Raw genomic sequence first — 14,226 nt, forward strand, 5'->3', positions numbered from 1 at the left:
AGGGGGATAACAAGACACATAGTCATCCTTCTAAATCCAATACCTTAAATAAAATATAAGGAAGTTTCCACAGTTTTCCATTTTGGTAGGTTGCATGTATTTAATGTTTATTTCCTTACTAAAAAGTGGATATATGTTTATACTAAAATACCCAATACTCTTCCCGTGGTAGACTTGTAACTAAAAACTCTTTCAGATAATGACAAGAACATTAACATTTCAAGGATGTATTAGTTACCTCAGCATGTGGAAGAAAACAATACAAAAGTAGTACAACAGCTTAAAATTATTTTTGATGAAAATTGTTAAGTACTATGACTTATAGATTACTTCGTATTGAATAAGAAATAGCAATACATTGTTATAGAAAAGGCAGATGCTGAATATTACTAGAAGATCATCCTCTGAAAGATTTCAGAAGTTTATAATACATAAATAGAATAACTTAATGCCATTGACCACCCATGAAGATACTGGTGGGATGCCTCAGACGGTGAAGGTGCTTGACTACAGGCCTGGACCCTGATCTGTATCCCCTATCCCACAAATAAACTAAAATGAACGATGACAGAAAATTCCACCTCACATAAAAACTAGTGTAATGAAAAGCAAACCTATGCTGACTCTCTTCATAGGCTTTGAACAAAAGATAATGCAGAAATGCACCCTTTGCAGAAGGTCATGTATGTATTTTTGTATCAGAGTATTGTACCTGAATAGAAGAGATTACAAATGAGCATCATATTTGCTCTGATCCTCAATACATCAAGATGTCACGGGAAAGTAAGTTGTTGGGAAGACAAAAATGGACATAAATGCAATGACAGATTTCTTAAAATAAAAGTATTTATATTGACTCACTTAAAACAAACACAGGATGAAATTACTTGTCTACAGATTCTGTCCACAACCATCAACACTTAGTTTGACATGATGTATTTCAATAAGTTTAAAGATTGTGAATTTTAGAAAAGTGAAGTAGTGTTGTTGCCTCATATTTTCATAACACACTTTGTGAATGAAAATCCTTTTTTCTATTTTGTTTTGATGAGGAAGATACAAATCTGAATCCTGTATCTTCAGTAGTGATTTGCTAAATATTTAGGTACAATACCTGACATTTCTAGAAATCAATGTTTGTTTGTTTTATTTCTGTTGTTTGGAGTCCAAATGAGGCCACAAGTTATGTTATCTTTTAATCTATATATACCAGCATCTGCCACTTACTAGATTCTTTGTACATTCTGTTTATTATATCTTTATTTGAATGCATTTTTAGTGTTCATTCTTTATACAGAACAATGGATTTTCTATCTTTGTTTCACCGGTATGTACATAAAATATTTTAGGCCATTTATTATGGGAAGATCTCAGCAGTGGAGATTCTAAAACTGAGTTTCAAAAATACATATGATGTAAAATCCTATACAGGCACAACTAAGTGAATCACGAATACATTAACATATTCCGTTGTAGATAGATCCAACATGATGAATTAATATGCATTGATAAATTAGTAAAATATTAAAATTAGGCACTTAGAAATATATACTCAGTGATTAAAATAAACTATTGAAAAATATCACTAAATAAATACATAGACATCTCAGTAAGTTTATAGAACTGCCTGACCCCCCAGAGGAAGTATAAAATACAAAATAATGGTGACAAAATATTCATTCAATTAGTAAATTGTTAAATATAAACCATTCTCTGTTCATACATGTGCATGTCAGTGGTGAGTTAGAGAAAAGCAAGAATTTGACACTACTTAATCATGCTATCACAACTACTGGAAGATTTTCACATATAGACCAAGGATGATGAAAGCCATTTGGGATTATTATTGACAATTTTATGGTCATAAGTTTAAGTATTTACATAAACTATACTCTTTAAATGATCAAATCAAAAAGAAGAAATGAAATGAATATAACACATTCTAAAAATAATAATTCCAGTTGCAATGGTTCATTCTTAAACTATGGGAAGCATTTAACTTTGAACAAATACCAGTATTGAAATCATTAGGGAAACTGAGGAAAGGGTATACATATATTTTATTTCATGCTTGAAAGTGATTAAGATATCAAGGAAAACGTTTCCTTTGATACCCCAGTGTAGGGGAATATGAGGGCAGGTAGACAGGAGTAGGTGGGTGAGTAAGGGAACACCCTCATATAAGTAGGGGGATGGGGGATGGGATAGGGAGTTTCCATGGGGTGGGGAACCAGGAAAGGGGATAACATTTGAAATGTAAATAAAGAAAATATCAAATTAAAAAAAAAAAACTGTTTCCTGTGAAGATCCTCCACAAACACAGATTACAAACGTTTAAAAGAATACAAGTTCCTGAAAAAAATAAATCGAGGAAGACCTCAGAAAAGGAAAAGATTTCCCATGCTCATGAGTTGGTAGGATTAATATAGTAAAAGTGGTCATCCAACCAAAAGCAATCTACAGATTAGCACAATATCTGCCAAGATTCCAAAACAGTTCTTCATAAACTTGGAAAGAGCAATTCTCAATTTCATATGGAAAAAAACAAACAAACAAAAAAAAAAAACAAAAAAAAAACAGGTTACCAAAAATAAATCTTAACAATAAAAGAATTTCTGGGATAATCATCATTCCTGACCTCCAGCTATACTATAGAGCAATAGTAATAAAAAATGCATGGTATTGGTACAGAGACAGACTGGCTGGTCAAGGAAATGGAATTGAAGACCCAGAAAAAATATCCACACACTTATAAACAGTTAATCTTTAACAAAGAAGTTAAAAACAAACAAAGGAAAAAAGAAAGCATTTTCAAAAAGTGGTATTGGTATAACTGGTAGTCTGAATGTAGAAAAATGAAAATATATTCATATTTATCATACTGCACAAAGCTCATGTCTAAGTAGATCAAGGGCATCAACATAAAAGCAGATACACTGAATCAAACAGAAGACAAAGTAGGAAAGAACCTCGAGCTCATTGGCAAAGGGAGAACTTTCCTAAACAAAACTCCAATGGCTCAACTACTCAGCTACTGACAAATGTGACCTCATGAAACTGAAAAACTTCTATAAAGCAAAAGACACTGCCAATAAGACAAATTGGCAAAATACAGAATGGGAAAAAAATCTTCACTTACCCCCTAGCTGATAAAGGACTAAAGGACTAATATCCTAAATATTTAAAGATCTCAAGAAGATAACCTCCAATAAACCAAATAACCCAATTTAAAAATGATGTATAGAACTAAACAAAGAATTTACAACAGAGGAATCTTGACTGGCTGAGAAGCTCTTAAAAAATGTTCAAAGTCCTTAGTGATCAGTGAAATTCAAATCAAAACAACTCTGAGATTCCACCATACACCAATCAGAATGGCTAAGATCAAAAGCACAGATGACAGCACACGCTGGCAAGGATATGGAAAAAGAACATTCCTCCATTGCTGTTGGGATTGCAAACTGCTATAACCATTCTGGAAATCAATCTAGGGATTCTCAAAAAATTGGAAATAGACCTACCCAAAGACCCAGCTAATCTACTCTTGTACACATACCCAAAAGTTGCCCCACCATACCATGATGTTCATACTGGCCTCATTTGTAATAGGCAGAAGCTGGAAACAACCAAGATGCCCCTCAAACGAAGAATGGATACAGAAAATATGGTTGATTTACACAATGATATATTATTCAGCTATAAAGAACAAGGACATCATGAGTTTTGCAGGCAAATAGATGGAACTAGAAAATATCATCCTGAGTGGGGTAACCCATACCCCTAAGGACATGCATGGTATGTGCTCCCTAATAAGTGTATATTAGCCAAAAAATTAAAAAATACCTAGGATACAACCAACAGAATTTAAGAACTTTAACAAGCAAAAGGCCACCCGGTGTTTGGGGTTGCTTCAATCCCACTTAGTAGGGGGAAGAAAATAATCAAGGGAGGCAGAGGGAGAAAATGATTTGGTCTAGAGAGGGGAGGGGTAGGGATAAAGGGAACAGGATCAAGTATGAGAGGCACAAGAGAGAACACAAGAGGACCAGAGGAATGAACGGAAACATGCAGCTCAGAGGGTAGAAGGTGTGGAGACTGCCTAGTAAGTACTGGAGACCTGGGAGGAGGGAGACTCTCAGGACTCTATGTGGGTGACCACAGATGACATGCCCAACAATGCAGAGAGGGAACTTGAAAAGTTTAGTTGCAGTCGATAGACAGGGTCTCAAAAGGAGGGATGGTGTTGCTGACCCACAGTCAAAATTTCTGTCCCAGAAGTGTTCCTGTCTAAAAGAACTTCAGGGACAAAACTAGAGAATAGGCTGAGGGAAAGGCAATTCGGTGACCAGCCCAACTGGTGACCCCCCTCATGGGGAGACACCAAGGTCTGACACTATTACTGATGCTGTGATGTGCTTACAGACATGAGTGTAGCATGGCTGTCCTCTGAGGGGCCCAACCAGCAGCTGACTGAGACTGATACAGATACCTACACTGAATCGTTGGACTGAAGTAGGGGAACCCTATGGTTGAATTAGAGGAAAGATGGAAGAAGTGGAAAAGGAGAGGAACCCCATAGGAAGATCAGCAGCCTCAACTAACCCACACCCCTGGGAGCTGCTAGAGACTGAGCCACCAACCAGATAGCACACATGAGATAGTCTGAGGCCCCCTGACACATATACAGCAGAGGTCTGCCTGTTGTAACATCCTTGGGAGAAGATGTGTCCAATCCTCAATAGTCTTGAGACCTCAGGGAGGGTAGAGGCGTGGTGGGGGTGAAGCATTCTCTTGGAGACAAGGGGAAGGAAGGATAGGATGAGGAACTGTGGGAAGGGGGTCCTAGAATGGGGGAGGAGGGAAACTGCTGGATCTTAAATTTAAAAAGAAGAAATCTGCTAGTGCTTAATTGTGCATGCATACGAATTTGTACCTCTTTGGGGTTTTTTGTTTTGTTTTGTTATTTGTTTTTGTTGTTTTTTTGATATTGTATATTGTGTAAATAGATCTGGCATGACATGGCATCCTGTATGAGAATATGTACAGTTTAAAACATGAAACTCATCAGCTCTGCTCTGCTCTTTGGATTCCTTTAACATTTCCAAGAACCTGGGTGTCAAACTGTGCGATTCTGTGACTACTCTCTGTGTCAAGTTATATTATGTATAATACTACATTACTTTTTTTCTGTAGTATTTTCTCTGTTTCGAGGAAAGAACTTTTGTTTACAATGTGTCTTTTCTTTGGAAAATTTTCAATTGTACATTTTATTTTACTAATAGTTGTATTTTTAAAAAAGAATATGTAGTTTTAGCTGTCCTCTGTATGTGCTCTTCATTGTTTTCTGTAAGTACTGTGTGGGTACATGTCACTTATACTTAGATTCTGTCTTGAAGTGGTAATATTTTAAACACAGTTCTGGGGTAGTATTTATTCAGACTACTCACGATGTACTACAGTTAATTTAGCTTTATAAATGGGACTTCGTGACATACTGCATTTAATTCCACTTTTCATGAAATAAATTTCTTTCAAAACTAAAGAAAAATACATCGTTTTAACAGATGAAATAAGTTATATTATTTTGGGATGGCTCACAAAATAATCATTTGTGGGACAGTATTGAAAAAATGTGTGCATCATTTTGCCATCAACGTACTATATATTCACTATAATGTTGACACTCAAGGGTTAATAGGGAATAGCTATGTAAAAGATTTGTAAAATTACAAAATGTAGTGTGGTTCTGCATTTAATTTTTTATTATTTGTTCTATTAAAGAGGTTATTCATATGTAAACTAGGCTTTCTGAATTTATAATTCCCTTGTCTATACTTCCCGAGTGCTGAAATTCCTCAAATATTACATTTAAAAATTAATGTTGGGAATGAATTTTACCTTGTTTCTTAGATTAGAAGACAATATGAAATCATTGTCTATTCCAAATTCCTGTATGTTGCCAATATTGCTCCTCATGCCATTTAGTGTAACATGGAGATAGATTTTTTTTCCATTTATTGGAGTTGTGAAGGATCTTTGAGTTCCTTGAAATCAATTTCTTATTCCTAATGACTTGTCAAACAAAAGTGAGAACCCCTGACCAGCTTATTTATTTTACTGTGGTTAAATGAGTAAATGTTGCCATTTTTCAATCTGAAGAGAAAAAAAGGAATAGCTAGGATCTTTTAGATGGTTTTATTGGATAAGTAATGTAGGTATCCTATATGCTTGAGATTAGAGAAAAAAAACAGCGTTATTTCTGAAGATAAATATATGAATCCCCTAAAAAATGCTTGTGGATATGTGTTTCTTCATACACTTTGATTGGATGTCACTTTCTGTTGACTTTGCTCACGCTGCTTCCTTCACTACTGAGATCCAGGAATCTCTCTCTCTTTCTTTACACTGTTTTCTCCTTAAATTCAGCAGCCATAGGCCAGGCCTTCTGTTACCACTTGTAACATGGTATCTCATATAAGTTAACAATCTAATGATTGATATAGCAGCAACAATAATAACAGTATCTGTGTCAACATTTTAGGAAACCCCCCAAAATATTACACTACTGTATGCCTTTCATACAAAACTATATAAAAGCAGAGAAAGGTTAATCACCTTAGTGAAGAAGGGCAGGAATGGTACATAAGGACATGCTTGGACTATATAATGTGCAGAAACATTCTGCCTTAAATTTCATGAAAAATCAGGGCCATGAAAGTGATTTCGTATAGTCAAGAACAGAAGCAATCATGAGATAAAGGCATGGTTGTAAGTCATAGTTAAGAATTTGAGATAAAGGGCTTAGTTCTAGTTAGAGAACAGGTATCTGAGAGTTTGACCACTCACCATTAAGTATATAGATAACACATTTTGGATTTTTAAGTTTTGCTCTTTTTTTTTGTTTTGTTTTTGTTTCTTTGAGACAGGGTTTCTCTGTATAGCCCTGGCTATCCTGGAACTCACTCTGTAGACCAGGCTGGCCTTGAACTCAGAAATCTGCCTGCCTCTGCCTCCCAAGTGCTGGGATTAAAGGCGTGTGCCACCACTGCCCGGCTTGTTCTGTTTTTTTTTTTTTTAAATATAAATTTAATTTGGGGTTTGGAGTAGAAGTCACAAAGGAGGAATGGGAATTGAGTGTGATGATGATGCATGATGTGACAGTCTCAAAGAATCAAAAAAAAAAATACTAGGTTATCAATAGAACTTAAAATAGAGGCCTTAGTATATAATAGGAAGTGGTTTTATACAGGAAAAAAAGTACAAAATAATGATCATGTTCTGAACATGAAGATGAGGATAAGAAAGCCAAAGCGAGTCAGAGCCACTGGTCTCTTGGGATCTGCATCACATAGCTAAAGAATTCTCTTTGTATTTCATCTTAATTGAAAGAATCCTAAAGAGAAAGAGAATGATATCATAATACTTGAGTGAAATTCCAGCCCATGTAGACAGACAGCTACAAGGGATTGTTTTGTCCTTGAAACTACAGCGATATTGGGAATGTAAACAGAAATTAGAGCTAGACTGAGGATAATCAAAGCAGTTTCTAATTTTTCCCACTGTTTGAATGATTTGTTTGGTCATCCCATCTCAGCATGATTTTTATGTAGACAACAGTATCAGCCACAAAACTCAGTAGTTGCTCTCTATTCATGAGAAAGGAATAACCCACCAGGGTTTGCAGAAAAGTACTGACTCTTTACTTTTAGGTCAAACTATGCATGTTTATAGATTTTTAGGTCTAGTGAAATAGCAAATGACCTTGGCTAACTTCTCAACATTTTGTATGCACACTTTACTTGCAAGACATAGCAATAATTAAACCCTTTGTCACTTTCTGAATATATACTCACAAATCAATAAGCTGAGACTGTACAGCTAAAATAGTAGTAAAAAGATGTGGTCTCATTATGTGGTGAACAAATCAACAGACTGCAATTCTTTGTTGACAAAATTGTGGGATTAAGACAAAGATTTATCCTGTATGTCTTTTAGCACATGAAAACATAGCATTCATTTTTGTACACCCAGTCTTCTTCTTTTGAAAACCATGTAAAAGGTGAGAAAATTCCTTCATAAGATTTGAAACCTACAGCCAACTTTAACTTAAATTTCGGGGATTTATCTTAGTTAGAAAATGAATGTCAGATCTTAATAATTAACTCAGAATGGAATGCTTTAGCATATTAACACAAATGAACTAAGACATCATCCTTAGGAGAATGACCTTCAAGATTGTTACTTAGAGTACTGGGACACCTTTTTGCTTATATTCTGAGTTTAATAGCTGACATATCTTGCCCTGAGAGTTAGTAGTTGTCATCTTGTGAATAAACAATGCATCAGTGAATCCAAGTAAAAAACAATTTACGGCATTTATATGTAGTTACTACATTTACAGTGTCATGATTAATGACAATTTTAGTGTGACTTGAGTACAAGTTGGTCACTTACAAAATATGGCTAGTAGCAGGGTGATATCATTAAATCTTAAATCAAGAGGCATCTCAAGAAAATATCTGTCCCAGTATTTTTTTCCATTATACATAAACTAAATATATCAGTGTTGGAATAAGTGAAATGAGACAGTAAATTTCTCAGTTATATGTATTCAAAGATAACATGTTCAGTGTGTTAAGGAGTTATTTTCTTAAAGTTACCTCACATTTTTAAAGTTTAGGAAGGATATATAGATTTTTATCAGTTGGAAAAATATAGAATTAATATAATCAGTGAGAGGCAGAAGGAAAGAGAGCAGAGAGAAAGAACATCATCAGAGGACATACACTACTAAAGATGTCAGAGTAAAACTCATCATTTCATAAAATTAATATGTTCTAACTTAATGCTATTAAATATATATATGATCATAGGCACTATATACATATTTTCACCTGAACACATTCAGTTTACTGTCTCATATTCTCATGACTTTATAAAGTGTCATATTCCTCTAAAGTTCTGGTCCCACATTCTGTTTTAGGAAATTAGAGTCTCACTATGTAGTTAAGGTTAGCTACAAAATTTTGATACACTTGCTGCTGCCTCCCAAGTGCTGGGTAGTAAACATGCATGGCCTTACTCTATTTTTGAATTACCCACTATTTAATATTATATAGAATTGGAAAGAATTTAGGGTTTGCAGCCCCACAGGAATAACAACATTCTCAAACTACAACAGCCAGAGCTCCCAGGGACTAAACCACCAACCAAGGATTATACATGGAGGGACCCATGGCTCCAGCTGCATATGTAGCAGAGAATGGTCTAACCCAGCATAAATGGGAGGGGAGACCCTTGGTTCTGTAAATTCCCATTTTAGGGGAAAGTGAGGGCAGAGAGGCAGAGTTGGTGGGTGGGTGGGGGAGCACCCTCATAGAAGCATGGGGAGGGGGAATGGGATAGGGAGGTTGCGGGGGGGGGGGAACCAGGAAGAGGGATAACCTTTTAAATGTAAATAAATAAAATAACCAGAAAAAAAGAAAATTTTATACATTTGATATTATCAAATAATTGCAACATGCTTCCCTCCAAACCTTTCGGTATACCCTTTCCTGTTAAATAAAGGTATATTAATGACTATAGATACAGAGATTGAAATAGATATATGACAGATATATACATGAATGGTTAAATGGATGTGTAAATAGACAGACAGACAGAAAGTTAGATAGATAGATAGATAGATAGATAGATAGATAGATAGATAGATAGATAGATAGATAGATAGACAGACAGATATAGATACCTAGATATATTCCCCATAGTGTTCAGTGTATATTATGTTATTTAACATACATTTTCTGGGTTGGCCATTTACATAATAGACAAGGTTTGTTCTTCCTTAGTGAAGACCCCATCTCTTACCTCCAGCTTCCTTCATCTGTTTGTTTCTCTTTGTGTAGGATTGAATTCATATCTACAAGGGTTTTTAAAATCTCTAAGTATTTCTCTGTCCATTGAGTTGTTAGGTAAAGTTGATTAGGATATAACTACAGCATCCATAAAAAACAGTATTGGCCTAGTTTTGTGTTTTACTACTTTAGATTTTACTTTATATAAGAATCACTTTGTTTCTAGGATTTAATGAGTATTAAATGGATGTAATTGTGACATACTTGTAATTACTTAGGAAAAATGTGTTGTTTTAATTTTTTAAATTAAAAGATACATTGTTTCTTGACAAGCATTTTCTCCCTGGATTTCCTCCCACCATTTGGCTCTTTCTCAAAACAATGAACTCTTTTCCTTCAATTGTTATTGATCCTCACTGGATATGTACAGACAGTGTGATCATTCTGTTCAGTGTTAGTTCTATTTGTATGATTCCCAGGATATTTGGTACTGGATAAACAGTTAGGGGGTGTTATCCCTGGGGTAGACTACGTTTCTCACTCCCTGCATTCTTTGACTACCTACGTTTTTTTTTTTGCTACATATGGAGCTTTGTATGATTCCCCTTTCATTGTTAGCATGTCTATTGGTGGTGTGCTTCTTCAGGTCTTATTGACACAGCCACATTGCTAAGGTTTCATGTATGATGCTTCTCATTTCTAGGAGTCATGATCTGACAGCAGATTTTCTGGTCCTCAGCCTTTTATATTCCATGAGCTCTATGTACATGAGCTGTGATATATATCACATATATATGTTGATATTAATTGGGGTTGGATGTCATACAGTCACTTGTTCTTTTCATGTGAGTCATATGTGTTTTCCTGTCATTGTCTTCACATGGTGCCAAAAGAAGCTTCGTTAATGAGTGGTGAGGGCTACACTTATTTGTGTGAATGAACATAAATAATTAGAAGGTAGATTGGTACTGTGTTCAGTTAGTAAAGTTATGGTAGTGGGTTTTCTGCTAAGGTCAGGTCCATGATCTTTCTAGACCCCCCAAGATGTTGACTTAGTTTCCAATCCCAATTATAATCTCTCTCCTGTTTTATGGTTCTGAAGTCCCATTAGAGAGTTGTTGGTGACAGCTATGATGCGAGAGCTGCAACTGCACCCCCGTGGTTACAATGTTATGGTAGCCAGTGTTGTGGTTCTTAGACATCAAAGCTGGGTAGGACTATTTACTGCATCCTTTTCTTAGAAACTTGCATATATATAACAGAGTGCTCATATTGAATTTTTCTGTCTTTCTCCATGTTTCTCTTTCTACACACACACACAGTGTCCTCCCTATCTTAGAACTCACTAAGTAATCCAGACTAGGTTTGAACTTACAGATACCTGCCTGCTTCAGGAATGCTGAAATAAAATGTCCTCCACATTATTTTTCCTGATTTTTACTGATTCCTGGTAGAAATGTTAGGCTATATAAGGACATTTGTATTTTCATATTTGTATTTTGAATTTCATAGCTGAGATTTCTACTGTAAGGCCTTGAAAAATGTGATTAAAGTACATAATTAGAAATAACCAGTTGAATTTTCTATTCATACTTACCAAAACTGAAAGATACTTAACTGATTCTACAGCTCTCATTGTATAATACATATGTAATTTATCTAATCTGAAGCTGAGTTAAAGAATTTTTAGCTCCTAATTTATGTCTGCTTTTGTTATTAGACTAGAAACTAAATGGAAAATATTTCTGCATAATATTATTGTCATTGTAAAAAGTTTATTATAATTATATTTGTATCGTCATCAGAATACATTATTAATAACAGAGAGCTCTTCTGAAACCTATTACTGCCCTGTAGTAAAGTTGGAGATATATATTTTAGAGCAGTAAACCTTACTACAGAATACACACAAACACACACACACACACACACACACACACACACAAATATATATATATATATATATATATATATATATATATGAAAAGTGAACGTTGTCTTTTTTTTTTCTTGAGAGACCATGACTAGTACAATACTGTGTCATCATAAAATATAGCTATATATCCTAGCTTATTTTATGGGTCAACTTGGCACAAAAGAGAGTCATCAGAGAGGAAGTAGCATCAGTTGAGAGAATGCCTCCATAAGATCCAACTGTAAGGCATTTTCTCAATTAGTGTTTAATTGGAAGGGTCTAGGCTATTGTGGGTGCTGCCACCCCTGGGCTGGTGGCCCTGGTTTTATAAAAAAGCAGGCAGAGCATACTGTAGGATGCATGCCAGTAAACACCATCCTCCATAGCCTCCATATCAAATCCTGCGTTCAGGTTCTTACCCTGCTTGAATTTCTGTCCTGACTTCTTTTATTGAAGTACAGTGATGTAGAAATGTAAGACATATAAATCCTTGCCTAGGCAACTCTCATTTTGTCATGGAGTTTTGTCACAGCAATAGAAACCCTAACTAAGACACTATATAACAAATAGTATAAGGGAAGTTATATGTTGAAATTTATTAACTCAGACTTAAAATGAAGAGTGGTTGTATTAATTAAGCAAAAGAAAAGGCTATAAGAATTCCTAATGCTTTTGTTAAACTTTGAAAATTATTACAGATTATATAATTTAGCAGTAGAGTTAATTTATGAATTACCTATGTTTCTTACTTAAAATTCATATTAATTTCTTTTCCTAATTTCTTAGGTATTTTAAGCATTTGACTTCATGCTTTCTCCTGTCTCAAATTATAAATAATATAATAGATAAGTTTTTTAGTATATTTCTAAAGATACACTGAAACTTAATGTTGATATTTAATCTATTAGTGTTGATGACTTATTGCTTCAAAGAAAAGTACTTATATTTCTACATTATTGTACAGACATAATTTCACTGTCTTTATATACACCATTTATTCTAGTGTTTATCAGGAATATTCTTTCTCATGACCCAAAACAAATAAACATAAAATCGACTTCAAGATCCTTGCTAACCTGGTTTGTGGAAAATTCAGTAATATCTTCTTTCCATCTAATTATTTTAAACATAATTACTGGGCCATCAAGAGCAAATGTAACAATCTATATTGATTTGGACATCTCTGTTTCCTCTCTAACTAGTAATTTATAGGGAGATAATGAGGCCCTAGTAGTCAGATTTTCACTTAATAACCCATTTTTTCTATAAGCAACACTGTTCACTGGTATGGGATACATATAACCAAAAGTTTTAAAAACTATTTTAATTAGTATACAGATAAGTGGGATTGTACATTGCTTCTTTAGTTTTGGTTAACCCAAAGCACTTCTTCTCCCCACTAATTCCAGTTACTAACCCTGTATAAATCTTTGCCTTCTGGTTATCATGCTTGATCTTTCATATAAGATACATGTACATTGTATCATCCCTTATTAATACTTTTGTTGTCATTAAATTAAAAATTCATAGACACTATGACAAATCAAGTGAGAAATGTTCCCCACAGTCACAGGCATTGAGCATGAGATTCTCATTATTGTTTTGGGAGGTTTAGGAAGTGCAGTGTTTCTAAACAAATGATGGCACTAGTAGGTAGATTTTGCAACAAAAATTTTGCATTTACTCCCTGTTTGCCCTCTCTCATCTTTTTCTTGCAGGTCAAGATATGAATTGCCTTCTTCTATGATCATGCCTGCTGCCTGCTACCATGATAAAACCCTGCCATTATGATGACCTCTAACCCTTTGAAATCATAAGAAAAAAGTCTTTCATAAATTACTTTGGTCATAGTGTTTTATCACAATGTCATAATAGTATTTAATATAGAAACAGTTATTAAAGAGTGGGTAATTACTGTTAAGAGCATATATATATATATATATATATATATATATATATATATATGAATATGTATATGTTTGTACATGCATGTATGTGTTTGTGTGTGTATGTTGTTGTTGTTGGTGATGTTATTGTGTTGGTCTATTATAAAGCACTTAAACTGGTTGAAATATTACAAACAGAGTTGAAAGGTTATACTAGTAAGAGCTCAGAAGGCAATATACTGAGAGCAATGGGGACTGTGTAGGCCCAGCTCAAGAGTTTCCAAAGGGAATGATATTAGCAATTTGGCTAATGGCCATTCTTGTGACATTTTGGCAAAGCGCCTGACTGCATGCCTCACTCCCTCATCTTAAGAGCTTGTCTGAAGCTAAATTAAAAAGTAATAGATTAATTTCTCTAGCAGAGGCAATTTCAAAGCAGCATAAGATCGAATCAATGAATTGATTATTATGACTATGAATGACGGCTTTGCAGATCTACAATGAAAAAGAGCAAATGGGGTGGAAAGAAATTCACAATGTACTGTTTGAATGGAGAGAATGACAAAACTTA

Source organism: Mus pahari, chromosome 18 (assembly GCF_900095145.1).
Source record: "Mus pahari chromosome 18, PAHARI_EIJ_v1.1, whole genome shotgun sequence".
Classification (NCBI taxonomy): Eukaryota; Metazoa; Chordata; class Mammalia; order Rodentia; family Muridae; genus Mus; species Mus pahari.